Here is a 19,237-nt window from a genome sequence, read left to right as displayed (position 1 = left end):
TGCATATTGGCAGTCAGCTCATTTCTAGCATGTTATTTTCTGCAGAGGCTATTTTAAAAGAGGAAAAAGACTTGTAAGGGGAGTCAGCAGGGAAGGGAAAGAAGAAAGGAAAGGAAAAAGAGAACAAGTCGGGGTTCTGGGGATCGGCTATAGAGAAGGTTAAAGGACGGAATGCATGAAGTGTCAAAATTACCCGCAATCCTTCCTTTGAATTCTGCTGAAACAGAAGGGACCCTACAAAGACTAAAGAGTGTTCATATTAATCACAGTCCCTGGATCTTGACTTGGGGACCTCTTCAGTCAGGCCCAGGTCTCCGGAGGCTTCTGATGGACACCAAACAACTCACAGAGAACAACTGTCAGAGCTGTCACTGTCACTTAGAAAGGGCTCTTTCCCCTCTTGGTCTATATGTCTTTCTATTCATGACAAAGAGAAATGCAAATTGTGATCACTCTTATTCAACCTTGGTAAACAAGGAGGGAGGAATACTCCAGACCCCCAAAGCAATCTTCTTGAAAGATTTTTGACTTTGGGGCACTGGGCTGGCTCAGTCAGTAGAGCATGTGACTTTTTATCAGGGTCCTGAGTTCAAGTCCCACACTGGGTGTAGAGCCTACTTAAAAAAAAAAAAAATCAAAGATTTTTGGTTCTGTTTTTAATTTACCCACCAAATTGTCTGTTTTATGGTCAAAAGTAAATTGAAATGCTCAAGATATTGATGTGATTTCATATCCATTATTTGAATTAGGTACAAGAGCTCACTGGGGCATCAGTTTATTATATTATATTGTTATTAAAGCTATTACCCAAATCTTAATGCTCTGGTGGCCCACAATATGTTTTTTTCTTGCATATACCATTCTTACTCCTTCCAAACATGACCTTTTCTATGCTCTCTTCAGCAGCACATATACTAAAATTGGAAATAATATACAGAGAAGATTAGTGTGGCCCTTGTGCAAATTCATGAAACACTCCATACTTTTTCAACTAAACAAAGAATAAGGTTTATTAATCTTTTTAGAAGGCATTTTAATTTTTTTTTTTTTTAAGTAGGCTCCATGCCCAGTGTGGAGCCCAGCACAGGGCTTGATCTCACACAGTAAGATCAAGACCTGAGCCAAGACCAAGAGTCGGACACTTAATCAGCTGAGCCACCCAGGTGCCTGAATTTTTTTAAGTATTTTTTCTAAGATTTTATTTATTTATTTGACAGAGAGAGACAGCCAGAGAGGGAACACAAGCAGGGGGAATGGGAAAGGGAGATGCTGCAGAGCAGGGAGCCTAATGTGGGACTCAGTCCCAGGACCCTGGGATCATGACCGGAGCCGAAGGCAGACACTTAACAACAGAGCCACCCAGGCACCCTAAGAAAGTATTTTAAAAATAACTTGTTCTGCAGTGCTTTAGCAATTGTCATCCCTCCTGCTGACTGCCTTAGTCAATGGAGTCACGCTGATAAGAATGGCAGAGATGGAGGTCCATGCTTCCTCCCACCAGAGTGAGATTTTGAGTTGGGAACCCACTGCAGCTGGACAATCTTTCTAAAATGTGAACCCGATCATGAGGCTCCCCTGTGTAACACCATTCAGTGATTTCCTACTGCCCTTCAGATAAAATCACATCCCTGCTGTGTGGCTCCAGGCAAGTTATTAAACCTCATTGTGGCTCAATTTCCTCTTGTATAAAATGGTGATAATAATCGTGAAGAAAATATATGTAAGGCACTTAGCACAAAGTTAATAAATGCTCACTATTATTATTATTATTGATATTATCTCACCGACCATGTTCCTTTTCAGTTTCCCCTTCACCCTGACAGCCATTCTCAACAATGAGTTCCTCAACTCCCATGGGCTTTCTTGCCTTTATGCCTTGACCTGCGGTTCTCTTTCTGTTTGCAACACCCTCTTTCTCCTCCTGGCCTTTGGCCAGTTTTATTGCTAATAATTTACAAGCTGTCAGCTTAAATGCATATTATCAAGATGGCCTTCCCTGACCGTAAGGTCAGGTTTGCTTACCCCAATATATGCATGCAATGCACACTTCCTCTACAGTAATACACACCATACATTACTGTAACATTTTGCCTGACTGAAGGATCTATAAAGGACCCAAGGTTAGATTCGCCTTGCTCCCCACTTTTTCAGTGCAAGCGCAAGTGGGGGGGATTAGATTATAATGCAATGGACAAAGAAATCTCATTGGATTACAATGACAAAAGATTAGTCCTTGATCAAACTGAAATAATCACAGAATGACTCCACCGTGTTTTCATGCTGAGCGCCAAGCTGATGGACACCCCACGCCTTGGAACATTGCTGATCTCATGGTAGAGAGAAAGGGAACACAATAATCCTCTTAAAACTCCCCAGCAGCAGTGGCACATCGGATTCCCCCTCACATTTTATTGGCCAGGGCAAGTCACATGGCAAAGCCCGACTAACTTACGTCAATCGGGGGGGCATCCTTGTGTGGAAAATGCACAACAAACAGGGACCCTACAATATTCAGTAAATGGTTATAGATGCTAAAACTGAGCTCAATGAAGGTTAGTTCAATGAAATGTTTCTTTGCTTCAAGCTGACAAACCTAAACCCCACACCAACTAAAATCTTGCCAGAAACTTCTCTGTTATTCAAAGAGATACTTATTTCTTGAAATTTTTGACTTTAAAAATCACTCTCCTTTCAGTCATGGGGCCATGTTTTCTGCCACAGGCACCGGCTGCCTATGTCTGTGGTCACAGTTTACAGGTCATACCAGTACACCACATTGGAGGAAAGAAGGATAATTAGATTCAACAGCATCCACACCGTCCCCATAATTTGTTTGCTTACTCTGTGCAAGTTAGTCATCCAGACAGATGAGGTAACATCCAATCTCACAGGGCTATCCAGTGAAAAGGGAAACTTGGAAATCCGTTCCTCTAACCCCTTAGGTAACAAGCAAAAAAGAGCTGAGTGATTTGCCAAATAGTAGCATAGCCAGGATTAAAATACGAATTGCCAGTTTTAAAACAAGTGCTCTTTTGAAATAAGTCAATCAGAAAAAGACAATTAGCATATGATCTCTCTGATACAAGGAATTTGAGAGGCAGGAGGGGGGGGCGGGGGAGGAGCTATGGAGTGTAGAGAAGGAAAATATGGAACAAGATGGGATCGGGAGGGAGACAAACCATAAGAGAATCTTAATCTCACCAAACAGAGGGTTGCTGGGGTGGGGGGTGGGTCGGGATAGGGTGGCTGGTTTATTGACATCAGGGAGGGTATGTGCTATGGTGAGGGCTATGAAATGTATAAGTCTGATGATTCATAGACCTGTAACTCTGGGGCAAATAATGTATTATATGTTAATAAAAAATAATTTTTTTAAAAAGTGCTCTTTTAATTATAGCATAACCTTGCCATAAGGAGGCACCAAATGTGAATGATTGCAAGAGGTCACCATTGAACAGATGAGGAAACTGAAACCCAGGGGTAAAGTGACTTTCTCAAAGCTACCCACATTATTAGTTCTATTTTGCCTGGCCACACAGAACCACAAGGAAATCTAAGTTGTTTCAGCATCTAGGATGGTACCTGCTCTTCACTGAAGGCTCAGAGAAATTGTTCATGAACTGAACTGAACTGATTGAATTGAATTGAGTTGAACTGAAATCACAGAAAATGTAGAGATGCTTTTCTTTTGCACTACCCTTGTTTTCATTTCCCCTGGAGTTTTAAGCTTGCCAAACCAGCAAGTTATACACCAACAACTATGATTTTGCTAGCTTCTCCTCTATTAATATCCTTGTTCCCTGTTCCTTCTGTATTTATAACTACTAACCTTCTCTGAGCAGAAACAGATTAATACCTGGAAATCTTGTCATCTCATGACATTTATAGAACAATATAGGATCTGGAAAGCAAAATCAACAATTATAAGGGCCCTGAAAGATCATTAGACAAAGAACTTTATTCCCTCTGAGTTAAGCAGGTCAGTTAAAAAAGTGACATAACCCAGATGTTCTTAAGCCACAGGAACAAATGCTATTAAGTCACTGTCTCTCGACAACTAAGTGTTATGTACGAGGAATGGAAATTAAATTTGGAGAGAGAATACAGATTCTGGCTGGGCTCCAGGGCTGAAGGATATTAAATAAGAAAGAAACAATAGCACTGTCAAGTCTAATTGTTTAAAACATAAAACTCTTTCCATATGTCTCGAGACAAACAGAGTTGCATAGCATCAGGATGCACTGTGAAGTCAGGCAAAGAGAAAGAACAGCATGTACCATTTGGAATGAAAAACTGATTTGTGGGGAATTTGACTCTGCTTTTCCCCCCTTCTCCTCATGTTCCACCCAGGCACTTAGACATTTGAAAATAGCTATAGGAAACACCATGAAGTCTCTTTTTTGTACGAGATTTGACTATAAAATGAGAAATGATGGGCTTTGTGGTCATACAGAATTTGGTTCCAACCCTGACCATACTCCTTCTTGTTATGTGACCTGAGGCTCAACTTTCTGACCTGTAAGCAGAGATTATATTTTTATGGTGCAAGGATGTGTTTAGAATTAAATGAGATAATCCATAATAAAGTCACTAGCATTTGATAGGCATTCATTATGATATACCTTCTTTACGCTTTCCTTTAAACAATGGAGATGCAATCATCCACATAGCGGCTCCATATAATTCTGTGATGAAATGAGAACAATTTTTCACTCATTGACAATAAATTGAGAGATGCCTGCATCTCATCTCTTTGATTAACGAACACAGATTTACTGAGAGCACTATTCACAGGCAAAGCTCGGCGGTAGGTATGATAAAGGTCACAAAGTGTTCTTAAGAAAAATGTATGAAATGAAGGCATTAGCTCAAGACTCCTTTTGTCATTTATGACTTCAAGCAATCAAGAGTATCTGGTCCTTAAAGTATTTTTACTAAAAAAATAAGTATTTTTATTTATGGAATGTATGAGTTCAGTATAGAAAAATGATGAAAAAAAAAAAGAGAAAAATACTTAAGGTCCCTGGGTGGCTCAGTTGGTTAAGCGACTGCCTTTGGCTCAGGTCATGATCCTGGAGTCCCAGGATGGAGTCCCACCTTGGGCTCCCTGCTCAGCAGGGAGTCTGCTTCTCCTTCTGACCCTCTCCCATCTTGCGTGCTCTCTCATTCTCTCTCAGATGAATAAATAAAATCTTAAAGAAAAAAACAACTTAGACTCTAGCTAGAATTAGTGAGTTTTATTTCATACTACATTTGTCGGATACTATGTTTCTAAGGAGTTTTGTGTTACAGGTATGTATCTGTTTCTTTGTCTGTATCCATAAAGCCACAGAAAGAGTACTGTGCTTGGGGTTCAACCCCTGCCCTCCCATATTCTAATGGGAAGAATTGTCCTTGTGTTGTAGCTGGAATCTCAATTTCCTCACTGTATAATTAGATTTCCCTAATAGATTTCCTAAAGTCACTGCCATATGTAGAAGTTAAAATGTAGCATAAAACACTTGTGACTCTTCACTACTGTACTGTGTGCATGTGTGTATGTGTATTTATGAAAAATATGTTCCTTGCCAACAACACAACTCTACAGCAATTTCATGGAGATAGCTAGCGTCACATGAAAGCAATTTCACATAATACACTAAGTTGTCAATAAATGAAAAATTCTCAGAAGACTCAAACTGCTGTTTCAGTATCTCCTAGGACAGGCCAGAGATGGTTTTGAGGCTAATACCAGAGCTCTTCTCCTTTGGTCCCTTCGGGCTACTACGGATCACAGGGATAGGCCAGTTGGATGCACAGAGTTTTGGAGGTTGATTTCATGATGCCTTACCTGCGCTGCAATTAAAACCCCACCTCAAGACTACTGAGGGCAGGAAAAATTCCAGGAAGATTTTACGGAAGAGGCACTGCCCAATGTTACAGTACTTTTGACCTTCACCTCCCAACTCCCCCTTGACCTCATCACTAAAACAACATAAATTCCACTGTAAATAACTAGAATCATTAACACCAGAACCAGGAGGGGGAGGCTTGGGAAGCTCGCATTGTCAGCAGTCTCATCATCTTTATGACCTCCTAGCGCTGCAAAAATCACTCAATGGAGCCCTACATACTTCACATTTCTAACTACTCCAAATTCCCGGTGTGTCTGAATATTTTAATTTCTCATATATTATTTATAAGGACCGGCACCCATATATCAAACAGCCTTTTTAATATAGCTTTTACAACAAAAATTGAAAACATACATTCTTTTCCTGTTCCACAATTATTGCAATCTAATGCAGAAATTTGCCCTGATAGAAGGAAAAATACAGAATAAGGAGAAAGGTATTTTCCATCATAAAAATTTTAACTTGGAGAAGAAAAAGGGCAATTACATAAACAAGTCAATTCAGCCTTAGGGAACGTGTAGCTCACACAGATTTCTGATTGAAAGCCAGCTGAAAAAAGGAGAAGAAACAGATTTAAACTCTTGCTGCATAATTCATCCCACCCCTGTTTGAATATTAACTCTCTGTGTGATTATTACTAGGTTCTTGTTATAACATTGACCTCTTCAACAAATGACCAACACCATGCCTACTGACTCAGAATCTCTACATACGAAGACAGCTTCACGTTTATTTTCAAAATAGAACTGAAACGTGACATAGGTGATTTCAATACAGGTGTTGCTCAAAAGACACCGTGTATGTCCGTGGTGCCCACAGTCACAGGAGAAGTACTTGATGTGGGTATTGGCAACACCTTCCCCATCGCCATCCCTACCCCCACTCCCCAACTGCCCCTTTAGTGATGTTGTTGCATACACATGTAATGCTGTTAGGTTCTTCTGTCCCATACTCCATCCCATCCTGGGATCCTCGAGCCTCCTAAATGATCTGTTCAGATTTGCATACGTGAAGGATCATCCTTTGTGCAGTGAAGTTCTGCAGGCTTCTGACAGATACAGTGTCCTGTGTTCATCCTTACAGTGTCATAGAGAATGGCTCTAGCTAGCCTTCGGATGGTGTGCTTTTGCATCAGGCAGCAGCTTTAGCGGGTGCAGTGTCCTCCAGTGGCTGCTTTGTTCAATCTAATTGTCATTAAGCCTCAGAGCAAAAGACAAATAACAACTATTGACTTGGGAGGTAACAGTTGTAACCAAATATCTGTCTGTGCCTTTCTCTGGGGATGTAACTCTCCAACGTGGTGCGCTGCGTTGCTGCCCTCCAGGAAGAATATCAAGTAATGCCCCTGGGCTTGAGAATGGGGGGAGAATTGAAACCAAGTTCATGTTTTTGGTACCTAGTACATCATAGAAAGAATAAAAATGTTAAAAAGAGAACAACAGGGTCTTCATCTGAAAGATTTTTTTCCTTGGGCTTAATACATACTTCTATTTCCATTCTGTTCTTTATTGCTGAGAAAATTGATAGATAAAAAGTTTTAAAATGTGTTTGAGAGAAATTAGGTCCATATACTTAAAATCAAAGGACTAGTTTTGATGACAACAATTATCGTCATCTCTCTGTGTGTTTTCAACAAACACAGACCCCACTAATGGTAAATTACTTGGCCTTAAAGGTTAGAGTTCTTAGATGCATTATATCGACAGAAGCAGAGAGAAGATTACAGCAGTCCCTGGAAAGGAGACCTCACATTTCCTTGTAAGTACAGATACTTTACAAACTAGTCGAAGGGTGTATAACTTTGAACTCGGGAGAGAGAATAGGCAGAAATCAATACTGAATATTTAAAGGTAACAACATTTGGGAGAAAAATTTATACTCATAGCCAAGTCCTGAATCCAGAGAAGAATGTATATCTCTGAGGAAAGTACTTTTCATCCATCACTCAGAAACCACGAGTATATGATATTTTTAAAATGTTGAGTTTCTTTTCTTTGAGTTAGGGAAATGTCTACTTTACTAAACCATGCTCTCCCAGGGGTATATTTTTCTAAATCGACATTTTCTTATGAAGGTAATCTCCCACTCAACCATGCACCTTGCAAAGCTAAGCCCAGGTCAGAGGACTCTTTGAAGAGAAGATAAAGACCTAGAAATACCAAGAGAGGGTATTCAACTGGGAGGAGAAAATCAGTAAATCTTTTCTAATGCGAATTCTGCTTTGACAAATTCTTGAAAGGCCATTTGTACCTCTTCATTTAGACTCTCTGTTGATTAATGGAAACGAAAAAATAATTCTCTCACTTGCCGCTTGTGCGGCTTTAGAAACCCCAAAGAGAGTCAACAAAGGACAGCGGAGCCTTCTACTTCTTTGTCCACAATAACTGAGCTTCGTAGGTTGGAAGAAAAGGAAATGTTGATCTCCCAGGCTTGTTTAGCTTTGCTTTTTTAATTGCTAAATGCCAGCCTGGGAATTCTGCCTAAAATGGTAATAAGTTGCCTTGATACTACACCTTTCATCCAGGAGGCACATGCTTCTCTGAGTTCTGAAACACAGCCATCCTGGAGCTGAAACGCAGTGACTGTTTTAATGTTGAACATTTATTCAGTGCCATGATTATACAAGGTGGAAGAAATTGTTTGAAACAGTACCAAAATATTGCAGTAACAAAGATTGTGGGCTGTGGGTTTTGAAAGTATCCCAGATGCAGTCTGCTTTGTGCTTTCCTTTGCATATGGAATATTTACATATCCCTTTTTAGTCTTAAGATTCCTAAGATGCTCACTTTTGTGGTCCTCAGTTTAGGTTCAACATACACTGCAAAAAATCAGGAAGAATGCATTAAGTCCCTACTTTTTAGAAAAACCTTTGCTATTTAGAATACACCTCAAGAAAAAGGACAGTGAGAAAGAATTCTGCCACTACTTTTATTTTATACCTCCTAAAAGAACTTCTGTCTCTGAAAAGAGCAGATGAGGAAAAAAGGTGACAAAGACTCTTCCAGGAACTCCTGACCACATATCTCCTAACTGATTTCTCTTCTGTTAGGCCAAGGAACCAAGAGGGTATCTATCACTGGATTGAAAACAGGTCAGGAACCCAGTCTTGCTCATTGTTACTAACCTCAAGGCTCAGGCAGATAACAGATTTTCAATAAATCCTTATTAAATTAATAAATGTTTGGTTTTCTTATTCTGAAAACACCGAGACCAAAACCTGTGACACTTTCAATGCTTGAGCAGAAATTTGTTTTTACTTAAATAGCAAGAGGAGGGGGGGAAATAATGATGAAGAAAGCAAGCATGAGGGGCTAATCTGAGAGATGCTGAAAACAGGTTCATGTGCCCTCCAAAAACCAGCCCCCTCTCAGTTTATTGCTGTCAGGAAACAGGAAAAAAAAACTGCATTATTATGCTCCCCCCCACACACACCACATACAATTGAAGACTCATCAGTCTTTTATAGCTGCACCTAAAATGAGGCTATGCTGTCCTCTCCTGACAGCAAGTTTTCAACGGGGAGCAGAAAAGGGAAGGTGGGTTGCCAAAGAAGATCCTCAAGGGGTTTCGAAGTCCAGGCCCCAGGTCTTGCTAACAGTAGATCTGTGAGACTTTCAAGCCCCTAGTTCCTTCTAGGACTCAGCTTCCTCATCTGTCAAGTGAGAAGCAGTAATTAAAATCTAATCTAGGTGATTTGGGAAAGGACCCCAAGACCGGGACTTGCATTTCATGGCCCTAGAATCGAAATCTGCAATTAGATTAACATCTTCTACTTCTTTGTTTTGCTTGAGTGGTCTTGGAATCACACAGGCAAACATGGCTCACTATATGACCATCTCTCTAGTCATACTCTTGTTACTCTGAGAGCCACGGGGAACCTGACTTGGCTTAGAAAGATGATCGGTCTAGAAAGATGATCAGTCCAGACGAAAAATCCTAAAGCAAAGACCAGCATATTTGGCTTCCTTATTTTATACTTGAGGCAACCAAGTCTCTGAAAGGTTAACTGGCCAGCCTAAGCTGTCCAGTCAGGAAGAGAAAAAAAAACAAAATGGTTCTTAAACTCAGGTCTCAGGCATCTCAGCTGAGATTTCTCACAACACTTTTCCCTACATCTTTACAATTGAGTAAGTTGGGAATTTATGAGGTTGATTAAAGCCTTGTTTGTTTGTTTGTTTTACTGTAAGCAGAATTTCTGCATTTTAGTGGCGACACTGCAAACACTGTAGGAGAAATACCTTCTGGCTTTAATAAGCAAACAAACAAATAAAAAATAACAACAACAAAAAAAACCTTCTGAAGCTCATTAAAACCCATCCACACTACCCCTGTCAGAATCATTACTGATGTAAAACATTCAAAGTCTGGGATTTTCCTGTTATTTCACAAAATACGTAATTTGAGCCAATCCTGATAAATATTGGTATCCCTTTATTCAAGCATAGCTTTCAACTTCCAGAGAGTTAATAAATTGGATTCTAACAGTCTGCAGAGGATATACAGTAAGATAAAAACATCTTGCAAAAATTTACTGTATATTTTAGGATGAGTCGAAATATCAGCAACCATTGCAGATGCATTTACAGGATTTTTAGAGTAGCACATTTCATCATAAACGGCTCTGTGATTCAGGATGGCATTAATAATGGAAAGAACAACCTTTAAAATAAAGTAAATGCATTTGGAGCAGTTACTGAGGTGATATCTGTCAGACACACACACACACACACACACACACACACACACACATACACACACAGCCTAGTTAATAACTTGCAAGTTGATGTGATATATTCCTTAGCCTACCCTGTCGGGAAAGATTTATCTTTTGTGTTAAACTTCAGGTTGAAAAATTAAAATAAAATTTGATGTCTCCGTGGTGATCTGCCTTCCTCTATTTTCTTTACCTTTTAATTTCTATCATTACCAACTTTAGAACGGTCTCTTTGACCTTACACAGTATTTCAAAAGATGGTTTAGATGCCAAAGGACTGCCAAAACAAAGTTATAAATAAACTATGCCCCTACACATATACATCTCAAGGTGTTAATCAAAAAGGACATAAATCATGAATACATTTTACCTTCATACAAATGAATGTTACCACCACGCGTCCGATGTATTTTTGTCCTATTACTTTTCTTTACAGCTGCTGTCTCAAATAGTTTCAGAGGCCAGGAGTTAGTGTGAATTTCCTTGCTTAGTGACAAGTCAACCTTTACTCCTCTACACTCCCAAGGCACTGCTCAATGAGTCTGTATCTAGTAAATGAAATATGGAAAGAGGGAAATGAGAATCTCTTTTCTCGTCTTCTCTTTCCCCCCACTCAGTTCCTGTTTTTCAGTGCCCCCCTTTCCTTCCACTGTCACCCCCCTCTCTTCTACCTCCCCCTGCTCCCATCTTCCTCTTTCAGTCTCCTCGGATGCCTTCTCTCTTTCCTCCCCAGCACACCTGGGTCAGCAGTCAGGAAGAACGGGAGGTGAAGAAGGTGTGGAACATCTGGGACCCTCTGGTCCAAAACTAAATCAACAGCACGTTAAAGAACTCACGGTGATTCTAACAGAAATCCCAGAGGGGAAAAAATTATTTTTCTTTATTAATGTAGTTACCAACCAACCAATATATTCTGAATCCCACATTGAGCAGCAAAGGCTATACACAAAACATTACTGAATAACCTTGACCCTCCTCACTTCCCACACAGTGCTCATTAGTGGGGAAAGGCGAACACCTTTGGGCACCGCTCTGAGGTAGTTCTATAAATGCCACAGTCATGCTTAAATACAATACTGTACCAAGATAAGGCACTTACAAGGCAGCATTTCCCAGATCTCATGAGAATGAAGAGAGAATACTTAAAATTCTAGAAGGCTTCAAAAAAGACAGACTTGAGGACCACACAATACTTTAGAAGAGAAAAAAGAAGGAAAGGTATTTTCTAAGGATTAATAAAGAAAATGAAAAAAGAAGTTGATAAATCAACAAAAAACCATATCCCATTTCCATCCTACCAGTAATAACATTTAAGTCCCAGAACAAAGTTCTACCCTTCCATGCTATCCCCTTCCTTAGAGCAAGGATATGCCTCACCCATCTGTCAAACAGATGTGAAAAGCAATCCCGAACAGTCCCTCTAGGTCAACTAAGTATCTAAGATTGTACATATCAGAACTGTCAAATCCACACTGTTTTGTTGGGTGTTTCTTTTTCCTAAGTCATCCTGCATTCTTATCCCAGAAGAGCTTCTCTCATGAACTGGACATTAAAAATACCTGAGTGGGGAGCAGTAAAACAATGCATCTGATGTAGAATCCTGCAGCAACTTGCAAACCAAATACATGTGGTAAATAAAAGATCCAATGATTTTCTTCCACTCAAACCACTCCTTTTAAACAAGAATCTAAAACGTCACTATCATCAACAAAAACGAGTACTTATGGAGCCTCTTCCAGTTACAGAGTCCTCATCTCACTCAAGATGAATTCAGTGTTCTAACTATGGCACACAAGATGCTCTGTGACTTGACCCTGCCCGCCTCACCCACACACCCTTTGGTCCAGAACCACCAATTTCTCAAACAGCCCTTGCCTTGGTGGATTTCCGCAGTCAGTGCCCTCTATGTAAAAAGCCTGTCTTCACTTCTGGGGCGGCTGGGTGGCTCAGTTGGTTAAGTGTTCAACTCTTGATTGCAGGCTCAGGACTGTGAGTTCAAGCCCTGCGTTGGGCTCCCTGCTGGGCATGGAGCCTACTTAAAAATAAGCTAATTAATTAATTTTAAAAGACCCAGTCTTCACTTTTCCTCTTACCTAACTCCTACTCAATCATCTAGACTCAGGTCAAACCTCACTGCCCTGAAGGAGTCCTTCCAGATTTTAGAATGTAAATTACTATCACCCTTCTGAATACTAAGGGCACACGGTGCCCCAAACTAAATACTAAAAACTTTGTATTGCATTTTCCATCACAGGCCTTAGAAAATGGAGGATGTCAGGAGATTCTCGTTCAGGGAGCTATAATCACACTGGGGCCATGAGACTCACCAAAGAAAACCACGCCTAGAGCTGTCCTGGGTGTTACAATGTAGAGTGAGCAAAGAGTTTACAGAAGGAAGCAAAAGAGGAAGCTATGGCCCAGGAGTGGGCAGCATGCTCGGGGAGAGTCATATGATGTTCAAAGGGTATCCCTAAGAATGTAGTACTCCATAATGTAGTTCTCCAAGGGTCTCTTAGGGTCGAAAGCCTTTTCCGCAAAGATGATTAACTCTACTACAGAAGAGCAAGTAAAAATGTCTAAGTATAAATTTAGCCTTGCATTAGTTTATGCCTACATGTGACATCTTTGGGGAAAACATTAAACCTAACTTGCCTGTGAAAAACACCCAGAAATACAACAAATGAACAGCCTTACAATGAAGTTTACTGCTAAAAGGGTCTCTAAGACTAAGAGAATTCACTGCAGAGTTGGAAAATACCACAATGCTTTGGCAATCAATTAATTAGTTCTTGGTGCCTCATCAATCCTAGTTATTCAAGATTTAACCAGGAGTAATGGGAATAAATTAGGAAGAAAAATTTAGGCTGGATATCAGGAACATTTTCTTAATCATTAAATCAATTAGACAACAGAATTTAAAATTGGATATTTAATGTGAAAGATGGAACCAAGAAAGAGAAAGTACAGTATCAAGGAAAAATGAGAAATCATAGGTCTAAAAGGTTCTCTGTCATCATTAGCCCATTCTTCTGTGTTTGGAAAGAATGATAGTTGAGATTTCTACTCACATCATTGCCTATTCTAAAATTTTCAAACCTTCAGAATATACACTTGCTAAAACAAAGAAGTTTGTTTTCTCCAGTGAATCAGATCCTGCTGCAGAAATCTTACTAAATCCCACAAAATTTGGACATCCTTTTTGAATATCTACTGAGACTGCAAAGCAAGAAGCTACAAGATCTTTGCCTATTGTTATGCAACATAATCCTCCAAACTTAGCAAAAAAATCAGGCAATCACTACATTCCAATTCTGGGCTACATATAATAAAGTCCAACAGAAGTTGGAAAGTTAGGAAGAGGAGAACACTCATTTCCAGCAGCATGGGAGAAGAGGTTTCTTGACCAACCCACACTGAAAGTCATTAGAAATATTTTAAATAATTAGAGATAATCAGAACTGAAAATAATCAGAAGCACTGGGTAACATAAGTGTTTAAGAATATGTTTTCTAGGGGCGCCTGGGTAGCTCAGTGGGTTAAGCCGCTGCCTTCGGCTCAGGTCATGATCTCGGGGTCCCGGGATCGAGTCCCGCATCTGGCTCTCTGCTCAGCAGGGAGCCTGCTTCCTCCTCTCTCTCTATCTGCCTCTCTGCCTACTTGTGATCTCTGTCTGTCAAATAAATAAATAAAATCTTTAAAAATATATATGTTTTCTAAAAATGCATTGATGAGTTTATCAGTTATGTTCAGAGGCCAAAAACTTGGCAAAATTAGGAACCCAGGCAGGGAACCCATATACTGTGAGTGATCGAGAGGGGGAAATTTTCTCTCGTAATTTATAAACATAAGCTAATTCTCATGAAGTTTTGCAGCCTACATTTACGTTATCTGGGTCATATAAAAAACCGCAAGCCAGGACTTTAGTTTAAAGTGGTTCTTGGGTAAAAGTGCCCCCAGTACCCGACAGAATCAAGTGCAATTCCTCTTTGAAAGAATATGCCCCAAATCTGTTCTCAAAGAATTTCTATAGATGAAGTCTAAGAAATGCAAAGTTGCATTTAAAAGGAAAAAACAGATTGGGGATCAAAGTACCTTGAGTAACATCCAGAAGAAACAACAAGCAGTGAATTCAGATCAGCAAAATTTTCAGATATTGGAGTTATCAGACATAAAACATGAAATAAATCTATTTGATGTATTTTAAAAATAGGAAAGAAATTCAAATCATAAGGAGAGAAGAAGCAGACATATTTGCAAAACAAACAAAAAAAAATAGATATCCAGAAAGTAAAATCATTCCCATTAAGAATGGACCTGTTTCGCTACCAAGTAACCAACCTCTGAAATGGCCCCAAATACCCCCCATCCTGATCCTCACACCCTTGTAGGGTACAATCCTACAACATGTGTGGAACCTACTCTCAGAAGTGCATATCAATAGAAAATGGCACAAGAGATGGTATGTACTTCCGAGTGTAGGTTTTAAAAGATACTGTGGCTTCTATTTTAGGTTTCTATCTCCCTCTCTCCCACTCTTTCTCTCTCTCTATCATCATCACTCTGCTGGAAGCCAACCTGCCACATGATGAGCTCCGGCCAACAGTCACATGAGGGAACCTGGAAGCAGATCTCCCAGCATCTCTAGGTTACTGCTTCTCTGGCCTACAGCTTGAAGGCAATCTCATGAGAGACCATGGGCGAAAGCACAGCTCCTGGACTTCCGCCTCTCAGAAATGGAAAGAAAATGGTTTGTTATCTTAGAGTCCTAAGTTTTGGAGTAATTGGTTACACAGTGATGGATAACTTAGACACAGCTGAAGACAGAATGAGCTAAAAGACAGAAGGAAAAATATTGTCAGAATACTAGACATCCAGACAGAGGTATGGAACATTTGAAAGGTAAGTGAAGAAACATTGAGGCTAGAGTGAGGCAGTTTTATATATTATCTAAATTAAAGTTCCAGAGGAAAAGAGAGGGAGTGTATTTAAAAAAAAAAAATGGTTGAAATTTTCAAGAATGGCTGAAGTCATCCTACCACAGGCTCAGGAAGGTCAATAAATCCTAAACAGAATAAATAAGAAGAACACCATACCTAGACACATCATGTTTTAATCAAAAACATCAAAGACAATAAAATCATCTTTTGATCACACAAACAATAGAAATAGGTTTCCAACAAAGGGTCAAGAAGATGGAACCCAACAGCAATGGTGACACCAGGCAACAGTAAAAGAAGTACTTTGGGCAGAAGTAAAGTGATCCCAGATGGAAACTCTGAGGTTAAAGAAGGATTTAAGGGCAAAGGCAGAAATAAATATGTGCAATAATCTAAACAGACATGGACGGCATAAAACACAAACAATAATGTCTTATATAGTTGGGAAAAAAAGAAGTGGCACAAATATACATAACAGCAATAGTATATCAGTCACAAAGAGGTGATCAGAGAGGCAGACAACGGGAGTTTCATTTGGAATGGCCATCATATTATTCTGCAGAAGAGTAAAAATACTGGGCTACTTTAGCCTTTGAGAAGTATACATAGCAATATTTACAAGATAACAATTCAATGGAAAGAAATACAGTGGGTCACCTTTACACCAATAGTGTGGAGGGAAATGAGAAGAAAAAAAGAATCACCCCTGAAGAAGTCAAGAAAGGGGAGAAAGAGAAACAAACAAGGTGAGACAAATGGTAATCACAAAATAAATTGCTAGAAAAAATATCCAACGTATCAGTAATTATAATAAATGTAAATGCAAATTTACTTAGCAAAATTGTTAGGTTGCTTGATCTACACTGTATGCTGCTGATGAGACATTTAACCAAAGTACAGGTCCCACAAAAAAACAAAAGCAAAAGGATATGATACTAAATCAAAAGTTAGTTGATATATCCATATTAATATTGGACAAAGTAGACATCTAACAAAGTCTTGCTACAGATTAAAAAAAAAAATGTAGCCACATAGTGATGAGTTGCAATTGACCAGAAAGATGTAACAAGTCTAAATTTGTAAATATTGACAAAAACCACCTTAATGTAAATTAAACAAAAGTTGACAGAATTATAAAAGAAATACACCAATCCTGTATCACAGCGACAAATTTTAATTAATACAGCTACCTGAGTAATTCTGTCCAACCAACAAGAATCGCTAAGGATATAGCAGTTTTGAAAATAGAATTATGTTTGATCACTGGATATATACATATATAAAACACTGTACCTAAAAACAGAAAAACATGCTTTCTTTTCAAGTGTGTACAGAAAATTTACCAAAAAATGACCTTATACCTGGCCAGTAAATTTCAAGAAATTTCAAATGTTAAAGTCAAATAGATCCTCTTCTAGTCACCATTTAAGTTAGAAATTAATAACCAAAATGTTACTAGAAAAATCTAAAGATGTAGAGTTAATAAATATACTTCTTAATAACTCATGGGTCAAAGAAGCATTTCTTACTGAAATAAAATAATATTCATAACTGAATGGTAACAAATATATTGCTTCCAAACTTGTGGGCGTACAGCTAAAGGGGCAAGAAAGAAAGATAAGCATGTAAGTGCTTACACTGGATAAGAAAAGAGCCTAATAATGAATGGCCAAAGCATCAGACCTAAGGTATTAGTGGAGGGAGACAGAAATAAAGCAAAAAGTAGGAAATCATACAGATAGCGGCAGATATCAATGAAATAGAATATGACAAACTGAAAAGCTGTTAACTGAAAAAAAAATACAATGGACCAATTTCTGGTAAGATTGATCAAGAAAAAAAGACTGATCAAATAAAGCACATCATGACCAAATAAATATAAAACTAGAGATCCTGCAAAGATTAAAAATATAATAAAAGGACAATAGGACCAACTCAACACCAATAAATATGAAAACCTGGATGAGATCAAAAAATCCTGAGAAAATATAGCATACCCAAACTGATTGAAAAGAAACTTTAAAAATCTGAGTAACACTGCAGCCATTAAAAGTAATTGAAACAGTACTTTAAAGTCTTACCACAAAGCAAATACCAACATCAGACAATTTGCCCATGGGTTATACAAAACAATCAAGGAATTCCAATCATTTAAAAAAAAAAAAAAGAAGAAGAAGACTTCAAGTAGGTAAAAGAACAAACATCCTCTAACTCATTTTGTGATGCTAACATAACTTTGATACTAAAATCTGACAGGAACCATAAAAGACAATAAAATTACAAATAAATGTCATTCATGCATCTGGATAGAAAAATCCTAAAAAAAAATCAACAAAGCAAATCCATCAGTGTATAAATAAGATAATACATTTTAAACAAGGGGGCTTTAGCTTAGAAATGTTAGTTATTTTAACAGTAGAAAAAAATTAATGGAATTCACCATATTAAAAGTATAAAGGTGATAAATCATTATCTCAATAGACAGAGAAAATGCACTCAATATAAGTCAACATCCATTCAAACATCACCCTGAATGGATTAAAAGTCTTGCTTTGAAGACCAGGAATACTGTGTGCCATGACCATTTCTATTCATCACTGAACCCAGTGTCCTAGACAGTGTGGTATGGCAGATAAAAATATAAGAGTTGGAAAGAAGGAAGTAAAACGTTATTTTTCACACTGAAAAGACAAAGTAAATGACGATCCCAACTTTGCTACATTCAGAATCAATGTACAAAGATCAGCTCATTTATTTCACCTCTAAGAAGTTTCAAAATGCAGTTTTTAAAAAGATCCCACTTAGATAATATAAAAATATATTTGGAATAAACTTTGAATAACTAACAAAGGATGTGTATGATCTTCCTGAAGAACATTAAAAAATTTTATTGAAACACTTTCAATAGTAGAGAGGTATATCATTGTCATTGATCAAAACACTCAATACCATAAAAGATGCCAATTTGCCTGGAATTTATCAATAAATTCAAAGCAGTTCTAATCAATTGCCACTTTTTTGGTGGAACTTAACAGTTAAGACCAAAATTCATATGAAAAAGCAAAGACAACCCCCAACGAGGAACTAACAGATAACAAAACTTACATAAAGCAAAAGAATAACACAGTGTGGAACGGACGCATGCCGAGAAAAGTGATCAACGGAAAAGAGGGGCCCAGAAACAGACTCACACATATTGCCTAACTTGATTTTTGATAGAAAGAAATGTAGATTAGCTTTTCAGAGATGCTGGATAATTCCAGCTGCTCTCCTCGGAAGTGTGCTGGTTACAACTTTGGGTTCTCCTCCCACAAAGTGGTACTTGTGAATATGACATTTAACTTGAATGGGCAAGCTGTTGCAGAGTTATCTGGAATCGTTACAGGGATCACTTCTGTGTTCAGGGCTACGTTTAGGGTTCTGGAGCTGGGGAATGTTGGTCGGAACGCAGCTCAAGCTCTCTGTGCCAAAGGTCTGTGTGCCTGGTGTGTGGTCACCCCCACTCAGTGGGGGGGGGGGGGCACATCTTCTTCCCAAAAGGCTCTTATGTGCTGACCAAGCTTGACTCTGTCAGGACTGTGACCAGCCAGAAGTGGCCCTTATGTCTAAGTCAGACAGATGGGGCTTCAAAGCAGGCCTGGTTCTCCTCCTTCCTGTTGGTTAGTGTGACAGCGTAAAGAGCACCCCAGCTG

General features: G+C 38.8%; 1 long non-coding RNA gene and 1 pseudogene across 1 annotated transcript in view; one reads left to right on the top strand and one right to left on the bottom strand.

Annotated features, from left to right (window-relative positions):
* The first annotated feature begins 890 nt into the window (after positions 1 to 890).
* Positions 891 to 987, top strand: LOC116571242 (annotated as a pseudogene).
* Positions 988 to 6,661: 5,674 nt separating this feature from the next.
* Positions 6,662 to 19,237, bottom strand: part of LOC116570745 — a 190,196-nt gene continuing 177,620 nt past the window's right edge. The window contains exon 4 of the long non-coding RNA XR_004277543.1: positions 6,662 to 7,290. This is a non-coding gene — a long non-coding RNA (uncharacterized LOC116570745). The remainder of the gene's footprint in view (positions 7,291 to 19,237) is intronic.

Source organism: Mustela erminea, chromosome 12 (genome assembly GCF_009829155.1).
Source record: "Mustela erminea isolate mMusErm1 chromosome 12, mMusErm1.Pri, whole genome shotgun sequence".
Lineage (NCBI taxonomy): Eukaryota > Metazoa > Chordata > Mammalia > Carnivora > Mustelidae > Mustela > Mustela erminea.
The sequence above is the reverse complement of the archived record's forward strand: the minus strand, read 5'-3'. Positions and strand labels throughout refer to the sequence as shown.